The sequence below is a fragment of the Procambarus clarkii genome, chromosome 72 (assembly GCF_040958095.1).
Source record: "Procambarus clarkii isolate CNS0578487 chromosome 72, FALCON_Pclarkii_2.0, whole genome shotgun sequence".
Classification (NCBI taxonomy): Eukaryota; Metazoa; Arthropoda; class Malacostraca; order Decapoda; family Cambaridae; genus Procambarus; species Procambarus clarkii.
In genome coordinates this window covers 28,068,834-28,084,381 of record NC_091221.1, presented here as the reverse complement: position 1 = coordinate 28,084,381, position 15,548 = coordinate 28,068,834, and the positions used below count along the sequence as shown (strand labels likewise).

The 15,548-nt window shown below is 36.7% G+C and overlaps 1 long non-coding RNA gene across 1 annotated transcript; it reads right to left on the bottom strand.

The window, feature by feature from the left end:
• Positions 1 to 5,432: 5,432 nt before the first annotated feature.
• Positions 5,433 to 14,605, bottom strand: LOC138356503 (uncharacterized). The gene is made up of 3 exons (XR_011224485.1): positions 14,470 to 14,605; positions 10,056 to 10,172; positions 5,433 to 5,630 (listed from the first exon to the last, which is right to left on the bottom strand). It is a non-coding gene; the product is annotated as an uncharacterized lncRNA (long non-coding RNA).
• Positions 14,606 to 15,548: the final 943 nt, after the last annotated feature.

Sequence of the window (15,548 nt, the reverse complement as noted above, 5' to 3'; positions counted from 1 at the left end):
GTGAGTTTTCAGTTGCATATGTCCTGGGGACCATTCAGGCTTGTTCGCATTTGTGTTCCTCACGTGTGCCCCAAAGAATGAGGTGATTTGGTAAAATGCTATGCCCAAGATAACTATCCGAGTGCCGGCGGTGGGGTGGTTCATATAGCCTCGGCTATCACCTCATTATGTCCGGTCGTGATGGTCAAGTGGATTAAGGCGTCTTGTACATACCAGTTGCGTTGCTTCTGGGAGTATGGGTTCGAGTCACTTCTGGGGTGTGAGTTTTCAGTTGCATATGTCCTGGGGACCATTCAGGCTTGTTCGCATTTGTGTTCCTCACGTGTGCCCCAAAGAATGAGGTGATTTGGTAAAATGCCATGCCCAAGATAACTATCCGAGTGCCGGCGGTGGGGTGGTTCATATAGCCTCGGCTATCACCTCATTATGTCCGGTCGTGATGGTCAAGTGGATTAAGGCGTCTTGTACATACCAGTTGCGTTGCTTCTGGGAGTATGGGTTCGAGTCACTTCTGGGGTGTGAGTTTTCAGTTATATATATATATATATATATATATATATATATATATATATATATATATATATATTATATATCCTGCCTGAAATGCTGCGTGTACTAGTGGCTTTACAAGATAGTTCTTATAAAGATAGCATTTTGTGGTTATTCTCTATATCTGGTTCACCTAACAGTAAATAAGTACCTGGGAGTTAGACAGCTGCTATGGGCTGCTTCCTAGGGATGTGTGTGTGTGTTTGTATTCATGTTGAATTTTACAAAGTAGGAAGAGATGTTTGTAAAAAAAAAATCAAATATTTTTGAAAGTATAAGTAGATTTGATATTTTTCTTTAATTGTTTATGTCTGCTGTCTCGCCTCCTTTATAAAATTGCATCATTCTTGCTTTTTTAAGGATATCAGGAAAAGTAAGGCACTCCAGAGATTTGTTAACTCCTTCCTAGTGTTGCCTAGCCGATAAGTTTAGATTTAGGAAAGACTTGGGTAAATACTGGTTTGGCAACAGGGTTGTTGATTTGTGGAACCAATTACCGCGTAACGTGGTGGAGGTGGGGTCCCTCGATTGTTTCAAGCGTGGGTTGGACATGTATATGAGTGGGTTTGGGTGGTTATAGATAGGACCTGCCTCGTATGGGCCAATAGGCCTTCTGCAGTTACCTTTATTCTTATGCTCTTAATTCACTATGCTTGCCAGTTTAACTCCTTTTCAGAAAATCGCTGGACCATGGAATAGTTCCCCTAGTAATAGTTGAAGGTGATGTAGTGATCGAGTAATCCTTATACTCCATTATCTCATCATCATAATGGCATAACTAATTACACAAGCATTAATCCTATCCCTATTTACAGGTAACGGTTTTCCACCCTTCTATATCTTACTGTGAGGTGTCGTCACCGTACATAAGCAAGCGACTTGAGAATAGCACATTACGGGCTATTCATACCCGTGCCACCTCTTGGGTGGCTTAATCTTTATAAATAAATCAGAATAGCACACACCATTTGGTCCGGGAGCCATCTCCCGTCACGCAGCGCAGGGTGCAGTTGCACCTCCACAGATCTCCAGTATCATCTTTTGATACTGGTAATGGCTCAAAAGGGCCACCACTTACGGGGTATTCATGCCCGTGTCACCTCTTGGGTGGCTTAATCTTCATCAATCAATCGAATAGCACACAGTACAATCTCCAGTCAAGAATGTAGCACTCGGCGTGTACAGTTCTAATCGACCCAAGACGCTACAGCCTCGACACAGAGCAGACAGCAGACTACGACCGTTGTTCAGGTCCATGTAAACTACATCTACCCGAAGTCCTTCGTCTGAATAGCCAGTTACCAGTTACAGGAGATACTTTTTCACCCACAGAGTTATTAACTCATGGAACCGTCTACCCACCGAAGCGGTACGTGGCAAAACGATGCTGATTTTCAAAATATACCTGGAAAAGATCATTCCTCCCTACACCTGGGGGGTACCTTTGTTAAAGTAAAAAGGTATACAAAAATAACAAAGAAAATAGATATGAATACTATTACCTTCGATGTTAGTAGTAGTTGTGCTAGTGAGGAGAAAGAAAAAATATTACGGAGTTGGAAGGAAGTTTTTAAGGTACTCTCGTATCTCATGGAATGTGACGGACAGGGCAAAGGTAGTTTTATTATTAATCATGGATGAAAGTAGATTGATAATATTATCTTGGAACGTTAATGGATTAAAAACTAGAGCGGTGGATGTACACTATTATACTCTTAGAGAGAATATTAACATAGTAGCACTCCAGGAAACTGGGGATAGGGATGGTAACATTCTGAACATGAAGATGAACATGTTGAACATGAAGATGTTCAACTGCTGGGCGAGCCCTCTCCTACTCATCTGAGGGGAGGGAGATTAGATTATGCTTGTTTGATAAATGCTGAGGGCATAGAGGAGAATTGTCTTACTGTGGATGAAATGCTAAGAGATTTTGCATTACAAATACAGCTTAAACTAGATAAAAAGCATGCCTGCCTTCAGAGGAAAAGCTTAAAGTTTAATAAGGGAGAATTAAGGGGTCTTGTTGGTCATATTAAGTCTTGGTATGATACTTATAAGCCAGTTTCGGCAGAAGCATTTTATTAAGATTTAATTAAGGAGGTAGATGTATTTAATGCAACATTGAACCGGAAAACATCTGGTATAGAAAAGCATCCCCCCATAAAAGTGTGCGGAGAAGAGAAAGGAAATTTGGAGCAAGTATTGGCAGGAGTTTGCAGAGAAAGTTAGGAGTAACAAACTTGAAGGAAATCTGCCAAGACATAAATGAAATAAGGGGTAAAAAGCATAATTTTGTTGCATATCCTGACCCGTAAGGAATTGCAAAAGGTCTCGTAAGTAAATGGGCGGAAGCTGCCACACTTAGTTCATTTTGAGTTGTTACATTCTTGTACAGCCACTAGTACGCGTAGCGTTTCTGGCAAGTCCTTAATCCTATGGTCCCTGGAATACGATCCCCTGCCGCGAAAAATCGTTTTTTCATCCAAGTACACATTTTACTGTTGCGTTAAACAGAGGCTACAGTTAAGGAATTGCGCCCAGTAAATCCTCCCCGGCCAGGATACGAACCCATGACATAGCGCTCGCGGAACGCCAGGCGAGTGTCTTACCACTACACCACGGAGACTGCTAAATTTAATTACCCGCTGTAACGTTTGATTCTTGGAAAGATTGATTGATAAAGATTAAGCCACCCAAAAGGTGGCACGGGCATGAATAGCCCGTAAGTGGTGGCCCTTTTGAGCCATTACCAGTATCAATAGATGATACTGGAGATCTGTGGAGGTGCGACTGCACCCTGCGTGACGGGAGATGTCTCCCGGACCAAATGGTGGCCATGATAATTGATTGATTGATGAAGATTAAGCCACCCAAGAGGTGGCACGGGCATGAATAGCCCGTAAGTGGTGGCCTTTTCGAGCCATTACCAGTATCAAAAGATGATACTGGAGATCTGTGGAGGCGCAACTGCACCCTGCGTGACGGGAGATGTCTCCCGGACCAAGTGGTGACCAAATGGTGTCTTGGAAAGAACTAAGAAAGGATTTTATACTTACAGCAGGTAACAGTGGTGATGTCACTTGCACAGGTATTACCAGAGAAGAACTAATAACGGCGATTAAAGTTGGGAAATCTACCGCCCCCTGGGGAGGATGGAGTAACTTATGAAATACTTAATGAACTTGCCATTATGACGAAAAGCCCGCTGTTAGACCTCTTTAATATTAGTTATAATGAGGGCAGAATTCCCAGTAAATGAAAAAGAACTATGATCATCCTTATCCCTAAAGCCAATGGAGAGTACAGACCTGTGTCTTTAATCTCGTGTTTTTGTAAAATGATGGAGAGGATCATTTTAAATAAACTTTTGTATATAATAAGTGATCAGCTGTCTAATAATTTTTCGGGTTCCTCAGAGGAAAAAGTACCTCTGACTGTATTATTAAATGTCTAGCTAATGATAATGATTATTATAGAATTTTTATTGATTTATAAGGAGCTTTTGATAAAGCCAACAAAGAGGTTATTTTATATGAATTAGCTGGTCTTGGTGTTGAAGGGAGATTATTGCGCTGGATAGGGGATTATCTTCAGGAAAGGAAGGCTCAGGTGTGCTATCAAGGTTGTATGGTTCAAGGTTCAAGGTATCAAGGTCAAGAACTCTGCAGACCTCAGGGAGGAGTGTTGAGTCTCACCCTGTTTAATGTACTAATGAATAAGATAGCATCTGAGAAATAGTCAAATTGGGTAACTCCAATCATATATGCCGATGATATTTTGTTTCAGGGCAAAGATATTTCAAAGGTTCAAACAGTGTTGGACAATTTCGGAAACCAGTGTCACCACATGGGACTAGTGGTTAATGAAGACAAAACTAAAGTTTGAATGTAGAAGTCGGAGGCCCATTATATTGGAAATAAACGGTAAAAATATAGAGAGAGTTAATATATATAAATATTTAGGCATATATGTTGGATATACCCATGAGAGTTTGGAAACTGAGATGAACAGACTGTTGAGTCAATGTCGGAAGAGATTACAACCTCTGAAGGCCTTTGCATGCTTTGGAAAGGAGTGGGAGTCCAAGTGCTACGAATGATGTACTTGAGTACTGTAAGATTTCTTATTGATTATGCTGCACCTGTCATTTCTTGTTTTGGTAAAGGTAGGATGGGCAAGTTGGAGAAGATACAAAATGAAGCCGTTGGGGGTCGTTGTGAGCCGCTGCTACCTGAATTTTTGCCCACACTTGTCTTGCAGACGTTTCTCTTCCAATAGAGCTAGTGAACTCTAGTTATTGTCTTTCCCTTTGTAACTCATTTGCAATGTATGTACCTTTACCTGAATAAAAAATCTAATCTAAATCTATATCTAATCTATATGCTTAGATATATGCAAATGAGAGAGTAATAGAGCGAAACCTTTAAAATACTGAACAATTTGGAGGATATTGATTCATACAATTTTTTCAAAAGGTCAGATGTAACACGAACAAGGAGCAAAGGTTTCAAGCTCAACAAGCCACAGTGTAGGAGTGACAACAAATGCTTTTTAACCCATACGATTATGATCATGGCAATAAGGTTTCTAAAACAGTAGGCATTCTTCCAAAGTCAGAAAATGTACTATGTTCCTCGCCCTAACCTAGTCACTCAGTATTATTCACTCATTTATCTATGTCTTGTCTATTTATGTCTTAAAGGTTACAAGACGTACATTAGTCAATACAATTTGTGCTTAAAATGTTAAGGATCTCCTGTGAAACACGGGTATTAATAAAAAAATTGATTATGTAAAATAAATAAAAAAGGCCCAAGGGCCATGAAGTAACAAGAATGCAAGGCTGGCACAAGCTGGCGTAAGTAGAGAAGATGGAAGATTCTTCATATTAAAAGACCCTGCTTCTCCAAGATGGCAGTCACACCCTGCTTGCCCTGGACAATAATCATATGGAGAAGGACTGTTTACTGTGAAGGGAAGTCCACAAATGCAATGCCAGCATGAGTCAGTCTTGAAGGGTAAACGATGATGGCACCCTCACAGTAACACAAAAGCCGAGCAAGCCCAGTGAGGAAGACCTGTTGATGGGAAAGGAGGAGAATCATTAGTCACAACAAAATCCACATAGAAACAAAGGAGAGAAAAAAAATAAAGTGGATGTCTTCTTTTTGTATAAACATAATAAATATTGCCATTTGGCTATGTATTTATATGATATATAATAGAATACAGCATAAAACAAAATATGAGGGGTGGTAGGAGAAGAAAAGATTAGTGTTCAGTGAGAATCCACAAGGTCTTCTCTGAATACTCTTTATTTTCTTCAAGGCTGTGGGTCCCTACAATTGCACCAGAGGTGGTACACACCCCTATTATTATTTAAACAGGTGAGTAAAAATAGGCGAGTACACACACGGTGTTAGCAAACTTAGCCTCCAAACACACACACACACATGGTATCAGCAAGCTTAGCCACCAAATACACACATGGTATCAGCAAGCTTAGCCTCTAAGCACACACACACACATGGTATCAGCAAGCTTAGCCTCCAAATACACACACACACATGGTATCAGCAAGCTTAGCCTCCAAATACACACATGGTATCAGCAAGCTTAGCCTCTAAACACACACACACAAACGGTATCAGCAAGCTTAGCCTCCAAACACACACACACATGGTATCAGCAAGCTTAGCCTCCAAATACACACATGGTATCAGCAAGCTTAGCCTCCAAACACACACACACAAATGGTATCAGCAGGCTTAGCCTCCAAATAGACACATGGTATCAGCAAACGTAGCCTCCAAACACACACACATGGTATCAGCAAGCTTAGCCTCCAAACACACACACACACATGGTATCAGCAAGCTTAGCCTCCAAATACACACATGGTATCAGCAAGCTTAGCCTCTAAACACACACACACACACACAAACGGTATCAGCAAGCTTAGCCTCCAAACACACACACATGGTATCAGCAAGCTTAGCCTCCAAACACACACACACAGAAAATGGGGACATTGAAACAGTTGATAAACTTGATTTCAAGAGAGAGAGGTCACTATGGGGAACTTCAAAATTTTTTTAATAAGTAATTAGGCAGACTTGTTGCTAGACAGGGAAGTAAATTAAATGTATGCCAAATTTTGCAAAATATACAATGAAGGCACACAGACATTCATACCAAAACAGAGATGCAGGGCCAGAAAACAGGATTGGTTCAACAGAAATTGAGAGAGGGCCACAGACCAAAAGACACAAAAATGGAATGAAAGACATTGAAAAACTACAAGCAGATGTCAACAAAGTTTTCGATTGGGCAGCAGAAAATAACATGATGTTTAACAGTGATAAATTTCAGGTATAGCAAAAATGAAGATCTGAAACATAATACAGGGTACAAAACACAATCGAATCTTCCCATAGTAGAAAAACAGCATGTCAAGGATTTGGGAATAATGATGTCCGACGATCTAATGTTTAGGGAGCATAACCAAGCAAATATTGCGTCAGCCAGAAAAATGATCGGATGGATTATGAGAACTTTCAAATCCAGGGATCCCATCACAATGGTTGTACTCTTCAAGTCACTTATGTTGTCCCGTCTCGAGTACTGCTCAGTATTCACTTCCCCCTTCAGAGCAGGAGAGATTGCTGAAATAGAGGGAATACAGAGAACATATACGGCACGCATAGACGAGATAAAACACCAAAATTATTGGGATCGTCTCAAAGCTCTCCAAATGTACTCTCTAGAAAGGAGACGAGAGAGATACCAAATAATATACACATGGAAGATACTGGAGGGCCAGGTCCCAAATCTACACAGTAAAATAACAACGTACTGGAGTGAACGATATGGAAAAAAATGCAAGATTGAACCAGTGAAGAGCAGAGGTGCCACAGGCACAATCAGAGAGCACTGTATAAACATCAGAGGTCCGCGGTTGTTCAACGTCCTCCCAGCGACTATAAGAAATATTGCCGGAACAACCGTGGACATCTTCAGGAGAAAACTGGACTGTTTTCTAAGAGAAGTTCCGGATCAGCCGGGCTGTGGTGGGTATGTGGCCCTGCGGGCCGCTCCAAGCAACAGCCTGGTGGACCAAACTCTCACAAGTCGAGCCTGGCCTCGGGCCGGGCTTGGGGAGTAGAAGAGCAGAACCCCATCAAGCAGGTATCAACATAGAAGCCGAACCCCCAATCATACCAGCGATACAAAGCTGCGAGAAACAACTATACAGCAGTAAGGGGAGAGGCAGAAAGAAATTTTTAAAAAGGGATAATGGATAAATGTAAAACAGAACTGGGCCTATTCTACAAATTCATAAACAACAAATTGCAGGTAAAGGATAATATCCAGAGGTTGAAAATAGGAAACAGATTCACAGAAAATGATAATGCAATGTATGAAACATTAAACCAAAAGTTCCAAAGTGTGTTTATACAAAATGAAATCTTAAGAGAACCAGACACAATAAGAATTTCTGAGAACATCATAGAGCGTATAGAGGTGTCTAGAGATGAAGTGGAAAATATGCTACAGGAGCTAAGTAAGAACAAAGCAGTTGGTCCAGATGGAGTTTCACCATGGGTTCTGAGAGAATGTGCATCTGAGCTCAGCCTTCCACTTCACCTGATCTTTCAGGCATCCCTGTGTACAGGAGTCATAGCAAACATGTGGAAAAAGGCTAACATAGTTTCAATCTACAAAAGTGGCAACAGGGAAGACCCCACCCCTCTCAGTTATAGACCTGAATCATTGACAAGTGTAACAGTGAAAAGATTGAAAAAAATAATAAAAACTAAATGGGTAGAACACCTGGAGAGAAATTATATAATATCACACAGACAGTATTGTTTTCGATCTGGAAGATCCTGTGTATCGAATTTACTCAGTTTCTATGATTGAGCCACAGAGATTTTAAAGGAAAAAGGTAGTTGGGTCGACTGCATCTATCTAGACATAAAAAAAGCTTTCGACAGAGTTCCACATAAGAGGTTGTTCTGGAAACTAGAAAATTTTGGATGGGTGACAGGTAAGCTTCTAACATGGATGAAAAATTTTCTGACTGATAGAAAAATGAGGGCAGTAATCAGAGGCAATCGGACTGGAGAAGTGTCACAAGTGGAGTACCACAGTACATGCACCAGAAATGTTCATTGTCTACATAAATGATCTACCAGTAGGAAGACAGAATTATATAAACATGTTTGCTGATGATGCTAAGATAATGGGATGGATAAAAAATTTAGATGATTGTCATGCCCTTCAAGAAAACCTGGACAAAATAAATATATGGAGCACCACTTGGCAAATGAAATTTAATGTGAATAAATGCCATGTTATGGAATGTGGAATAGAACATTGATCCCACACAACCTACAAATTATGTGAGAAATCTTTATATAATTCTGATAAAAGAAAGAGGTCTAGGGTTGATTCTAGATACAAAACTATCACTTGAGGCCCACATAAAGAACGTTGTGTGAGGAGCCTATGCCACGCTTTCTAACTTCAGAATTTCGTTTAAATACATGGATGGCGAAATACTAAAGAAATTGTTCACGAGTTTTGTTCGGCCAAGCCTAGAATATGCAGCGGTTGTGTGGTGCCCATATCTTAAGAAGCACATCAACAAACTGGAAAAGGTGCAAAGACATGCTACTAAGTGGCTCCCAGAACTAAAGGGCAAGAGCTATGTGGAGAGGTCAGAGGCATTATATATGCCAAAACTAGAAGACAACAAAAAGAGGTGATAAAATCACTATGTACAAAATAGTAACAGGAATTGATAAAATCGATAGGGAAGATTTCCCGAGACCTGGAACTTCAAGAACAAAAGGTCATAGATTTAAACTAACTAAACAAAGATGCCAAAGAAATATACAAAAATTTCCTTTCGCATACAGAGTGGTACACGGTTGGAACAAGTTAAGTGAGAAGGTGGTGGCGGCCAAGACCGTCAGTAGTTTCAAAGCATTATGTGACAAAGAGTGCTGGGTAGACGGGACACCACGAGCGTAGCTCTAATCCTGTAACTACACTTAGGTAATTACATATGGTGTCAGCAAGCTTACCGTCGAAACACACACAAACAGCCTGCCTATTATTCAAGGCCTTCTCTGAGTACTCTTTATTTTCTTCTATGGGTCCCTAATCTTGCACCAGAAGTGGTACAACTTTTAAGTTTTTAACTACTGCACTGAGCACCTGATTTTGGCAAAGACTTCTTAGTGCAATTGTCAAAGACATAGTTCTGGTATTTTTTTGTTTATAAATATTCAGGTATAGTTAATGTCAAAATGTTTCAAAACTCAACAATTTATATTTCAAAACAAAAAAAGTAATGAAAACATTACAAAACATTAAAATATAGCCTAATTAATTAATTAAGAAAATAGCACAACTCTCAGAATGTCTAAAGGTGCTTTGAGCAATGAAGTAGTTAATTTTATATATATAATATTATATATATAATATATATTTACCTGTGACTACTGCTTAGCAAAAATTTGATCTCTGTGAAAATTGGTCTCGTCATTGCTAGGAGATATTTTAAGACCATGATTTGCTGTGGATGGCACTGTAGTCTTCAAGTCATCAATCTAAAAATAGAGGTAATCTTTTAAAATGTAAATTTTGTATAAAAAAATGCAAAAATAAATTGCAAGAATAATATGAAATTATTATACAATTTTTTTTAATTATTTAAATATTTGTGAGACATTATTAAGAAATGTATGAAGTACAGATTCTCTAAGACCTGATATGTATCTGCTTATGTTCCACCACATTACATTCATGGCTGAAGAGAAAACACAGCCAGTAAGGTAATGATCACTTAAGATGGACTGGGATGCTACATGTAGGTTGGGGCTAAGCTGCGTGAGGCTAGGATGCCCAGCCTGCCTTGTCTAGGCTGGGCTCGGCTGGGCAACACTAGGAAGGAGTTAACAAATCTCTGGAGTGCCTTACTTTTCCTGATATCCTTAAAAAAGCAAGAATGATGCCATTTTATAAAGGAGGCGAGACAGCAGACATAAACAATTAAAGAAAAATATCAAATCTACTTATACTTTCAAAAATATTTGATTTTTTTTTTTTTACAAACATCTCTTCCTACTTTGTAAAATTCAACATGAATACAAACACACACACACATCCCTAGGAAGCAGCCCATAGCAGCTGTCTAACTCCCAGGTACTTATTTACTGTTAGGTGAACCAGATATAGAGAATAACCACAAAATGCTATCTTTATAAGAACTATCTTGTAAAGCCACTAGTACACGCAGCATTTCAGGCAGGATATATAATATATATATATATATATATATATATATATATATATATATATATATATATATATATATATATATATAAATATATATATATATATATATATATATGTGTGTATATCACGAAAATAAACACGTGATTAAGAATGTGACAATGTCAGACCACGGAGGAAAAATGAAACAGGAAATTTCCTTAAGTACTTTCGTATATTAAATACATCTTCTGAAGATGTATTTAATATACGAAAGTACTTAAGGAAATTTCCTGTTTCATTTTTCCTCCGTGGTCTGACATTGTCATATATATATATATATATATATATATATATATATATATATATATATATATATATGTCGTACCTAGTAGCCAGAACTCACTTCTCAACCTACTATGCAAGGCCCGATTTGCCTAATAAGCCAAGTTTTCCTGAATTAATATATTTTCTATAATATTTTTCTTATGAAATGATAAAGCTACCCTTTTCACTATGTATGAGGTCAATTTTTTGTTATTGGAATTAAAATTAACGTAGATATATGACCGAACCTAACCAACCCTACCTAACCTAACCTAACCTATCTCAATAGGTTAGGTTCGGTTAGGTAGCCGAAAAAGTTAGGTTAGGTTAGGTTAGGTAGGTTAGGTAGTCGAAAAACAAATATTTCATGAAAACTTGGCTTATTAGGCAAATCGGGCCTTGCATAGTAGGCTGAGAAGTGTGTTCTGGCTACTAGGTACGACATATATATATATATATATATATATATATATATATATATAAATATATATATATATATATATATATATATATATATATATATATATATATATATATATATACATATATATGAATACATACATACGGGACAAAGAGCCAGAGCTCAACCACCGCAAGCACAACTAGGTGAGTACACACACACACACACATTATATATATATATATATATATATATATATATATATGTCGTACCTAGTAGCCAGAACACACTTCTCAGCCTAATATGCAAGGCCCAATTTGCCTAATAAGCCAGGTTTTCATGAATTAATTGTTTTTCGACTACCTAACCTACCTAACCTAACCTAACCTAACTTTTTTGGCTACCTAACCTAACCTAGCCTATAGAGATAGGGTAGGTTAGGTTAGGTAGGGTTGGTTAGGTTCGGTCATATATCTACGTTAATTTTAACTCCAATAAAAAGAAAGTGACCTCATACATAATGAAATGGGTAACTTTATCATTTCATAAGAAAAAAAATAGAGAAAATATATTAATTCAAGAAAACTTTGCTTATTAGGCAAATCGGGCCTTGCATAGTAGGCTGAGAAGTGCATTCTGGCTACTAGGTACGACATATATATATATATATATATATATATATATGAGTGTCAGACCATGGAGGAATGATTTTTTTAATTTAATTTATATAAAAAATTATTCCTTCTGAAGATGTATTAATATATGAAAGTACCTAAGGAAATTCTTGTTTCAATTCTTCCTCCGTGGTCTGACACTGTCACATTTTTCATCAAGTGTTAATTTTTGAGATTTACACACACGTGGCATGTTTACACACACATTATTTATATTATATATATATATATATATATATATATATATATATATATATATATATATATATATATATATATATATATATATATATATATATATATATATATATGTCGTACCTAATAGCCAGAACGCACTTCTCAGCCTACTATTCAAGGCCCGATTTGCCTAATAAGCCAAGTTTTCATGAATTAATGTTTTTTCGTCTACCTAATCTACCTAACCTAACCGAACCTAGCTTTTTTTGGCTACCTAACCTAACCTTACCTATAAATATAGGTTAGGTTAGGTTAGGTAGGGTTGGTTAGGTTCGGTCATATATCTACGTTAATTTTAACTCCAATAAAAAAAAATTGACCTCATACATAGAGAAAAGGGTTGCTTTATCATTTCATAAGAAAAAAATTATAGTAAATATATTAATTCAGGAAAACTTGGCTTATTAGGCAAATCGGGCCTTGAATAGTAGGCTGAGAAGTGAGTTCTGGCTACTAGGTACGACATATATATATATATATATATATATATATATATATATATATATATATATATATATATATATATATATATATATATATTATAATTATATATATAATAAAATATTTATATAATAATATATATTATATATTATATATATATATATATATATATATATATATATATATATATATATATATATATATATATATATGTATATATATATATATATATATATATATATATATATATATATATATATATATATATATGCAGAATAACCACATATGAAAAATAGAAAATGCTTAACGCGTTTTCGGCTAATTCGCCTTCATCAGAGCAAAGTAGAAATCTATTTGATTTTATTTGAAAATTTGATTTCTACTTTGCTCTGATGAAGGCGAATTAGCCGAAAACGCGTTAAGCATTTTCTATTTTTCATATGTGGTTATTCTGCATACTTGGATCAGTGTTTTTGTGATCATTGTTGCATATATATATATATATATATATATATATATGACAATGTCAGACCACGAAGGAAAAATGAAACAGGAAATTTCCTTAAGTACTTTCGTATATTAAATACATCTTCAGAAGGTGAAGGACCTTCTGAAGATGTATTTAATATATGAAAGTACTTAAGGAAATTTCCTGTTTCATTTTTCCTTCGTGGTCTGACATTGTCACATTCTTAATCACGTGTTTATTTTCGTGATATACATATATATATATATATATATATATATATATATATATATATATATATATATATATATATATATATATATATATATATATATATATATATATATATATATATATATGGAACCCTCAACCCTATAAGTGGAGGGTTCCTACAAACTCAACCAGAGGTGGTACCCTCTATATATTAATAAAAAGGCAAGGCTATGCTAAATCTAGGCAGGGATTGGCTTGGCTAAGCTGGTCAGGGCTTGGCTAGGGTAGGAAGGACTGGTCATGTTTAAAAGCAAGGAAGGGTTAGGCTAGGCAAGACTAGGTAAGGGTATACTGGGATAGGCTTGGCTACGGTAGGCTAGGAAGAGGTAAACTAGGATAAGCAAGGCTGTGCAAGCACTATGCACAGCTAGAATGAATTATGCTAAGATAGTTTAAGCTGGGCTAGGTTAGGATAAGCTGAGTCATGCAGGGCCCCGATTGACCAGTGGAGTCTAATGGTCTAACCTTCTAGCTAGTTTGCTGACCTAAGAGTGTAAATGCCTAGCCCCTAACCTGAGATATATACAAGAGTTGTTACATTCTTGTACAGCCACTAGTACGCATAGCGTTTCGGGCAGGTCCCTGGAATACGATCCCCGCCGCGAAGAATCGTTGTTACAACCAAGTACACATTTTACTGTTGCGTTAAACAGAGGCTACAGTTAAGGAATTGTGCCCAGTAAATCCTCCCCGGCCAGGATACGAACCCATGACAGCGCTCGCGGAACGCCAGGCGAGTGTCCTACCACTACACCACCTGCTGCAATATTATTATAAAATAAATATTACTTATTATAATCATAAATACTAAATACCTGTTGTGTTGATTTAGGGGCGACGACGATCGTGGGATCGGATGCGAGCCACAGGTGGCCTACACCATGCTTTCTAAGGCGTCCATCTCATAACAAAAACAAATCCGTGCATTCATACACAAACAGAGACCCCGTGGTTATTCGAATACTTGCAATTCTTTTACTTAAAATAATAACAATTAGATTAATAATAATTAACATAATTTTTACTCAAGATTCATAAAAATCATTAATACTATTTTAAATGAAAATTTATAAGACATCTAAAAACAGATACACAGACTTTGTGTGATATTTATTTCAACATTATATATTAATAGAATGTTGTAACTATTATTTTTAAATATTAGGTAGTTTCCAGCTACGTATATCGCATATAAACGTTGCAAAAAGATTTTAGACTGAATTAACACATTACTCATTTATGGAGTAATTAACAACAAAACAATCTTTATTTTCATTGCAGAACATATATCAGAGCATACTAGTGACTCATACATTTAAAATAGTGTGATTTTTAAACAATTCGGTTGTAAACCCGCAGAACCGCCTACCCGCCAAAGACGTAACATAAGAAATGGTATATAATTCATTATTTTAAATTCCATATATAATCATTAATAATTTTCGGCAGCTATCGAGGTTCTCCATAGGTAAATTCCTGTACTCTAACAAGGTGCTACTTGCTGTTTAGCTGTTTAAATTCTTGGAAAATTGTAATGACCAGCGACATAAAATATAACAATGAAATAGTAGCTGGTAACTGTAGGTGAACGAAAAATTAAATTCCAAATTGATTAGATGTTTTTCTATATATAAAGATCGACCTGAAGGAATTTTATGAATTATGGACTAATTAAACAAAAAAATAGGTAATTTTACTTGAAGAACAGATACCAGAGAATAGTTAGTGAGTACATTTATATTGTATAATGGGAGAAAGCCCCTGGTAGCCGCGAATTAAAATAACCACCTACATTAATTGATAACTAGGAAATAGTATCTGGAAACTTTAGCTGAACGAAAACACAATACCAATTTGTTTAGATGTTTTTCTTAATATAAAGATCAACAGAAAG